The sequence below is a fragment of the Tursiops truncatus genome, chromosome 13 (assembly GCF_011762595.2).
Source record: "Tursiops truncatus isolate mTurTru1 chromosome 13, mTurTru1.mat.Y, whole genome shotgun sequence".
Lineage (NCBI taxonomy): Eukaryota > Metazoa > Chordata > Mammalia > Artiodactyla > Delphinidae > Tursiops > Tursiops truncatus.
Genome location: NC_047046.1, coordinates 28,197,925 through 28,198,926, shown reverse-complemented (window position 1 = coordinate 28,198,926; position 1,002 = coordinate 28,197,925). Strand labels below are relative to the sequence as shown.

The 1,002-nt window shown below is 64.7% G+C and overlaps 1 protein-coding gene across 2 annotated transcripts in view; it reads left to right on the top strand.

Moving 5' to 3' along the window:
• Positions 1-219: 219 nt before the first annotated feature.
• PRELID3A (PRELI domain containing 3A) overlaps positions 220-1,002 on the top strand; it is a 111,567-nt gene continuing 110,784 nt past the window's right edge. For both annotated transcript variants that reach the window (XM_019920657.3, XM_019920653.3), the window contains exon 1: positions 220-356. The gene's annotated coding sequence lies outside the window, so the exon portion shown is untranslated. The remainder of the gene's footprint in view (positions 357-1,002) is intronic.

Sequence of the window (1,002 nt, the reverse complement as noted above, 5' to 3'; positions counted from 1 at the left end):
TTCTGCGTCTGCTCGCGCCCCGCCCCGCCCTGGCGCGCTGACGTCAGCCGCACGGCGGCGTGCCCTCGGGCAGGGCCGCGGCCCCGCCTCCGTAGCGTTCAGGGTCAGGGCGGAGGTGGGGCCTGAGGGGAGGAGCTCAGATGGCGAGGCGGGGCCTGAGGGAGGAGCTCAGAGGGTGGGGCGGGGCTTGAGGGGAAGAGCTCAGAGGGAGGAGGGCGGGGCTCGGGCCGGGGCGCTAGTCTTGGCGCTGCACGGGCTGGAGCGCGGGGCGGACCCGCTGAGGACGCTGGGGCTCCGCCGGGTGGCCCTCTCCCTCAGGGCGGAGGCCGTCTTCGACCCTTCGGACACCTGTCTCGGTAGGTCCCTCGTCACATACTTGCTTGAGAGCCTATTCAGTGGGGCCTTGTCCGTGGCAGGCACCGTCCTAGGCCCTGGAGGAGCCAGGGCGGCCGTCAGGAACCGGACCCACAGCAGGTGAAAATGCGCGGCCATCAGTCTCTCAGCAGTGAGAGGGACTTGTGCTCCCAGCCGAGGTGGAGTAGCGGGAAACGAGGGAAAATGTGTGAGATACTGTGGCCGGTTAAGTCGTGTGGGCTCTGCCTGGGGGGAGGAGGGAGGGTTCTTTTCCGGTTCGGGTTCGAGTAGGCGAACGTGACAGTAGCTGAGATCCACACAGCACAGGCTTTATTTAGTGGCCAAAGAACGAAGAAGGGGGAACTGAGTTCACGGGTCAACTTCTGCCCGCCTGGCTGTGCCACCGGAGGGTAGGTTCTTGTTTCCTCACAGAATTCAGAGCCCCACACGGAGGCGAAGCGAGGGTTTACTGAGCGACCGCACGCTGTCGGCAGGGAGAGCGGGCTGCTGAGTGAGCAGCTGCCCTGAGTTTCCTACCGCGAGTTGGTTATATGGGGCGCGGAAACAGCTGGGAAGAATATTCATTACAGGGCGAGACTCAGGGGAGACTTCTCTCGATCTTATTTCCCTTCTCCGCCTCCCCAAGGA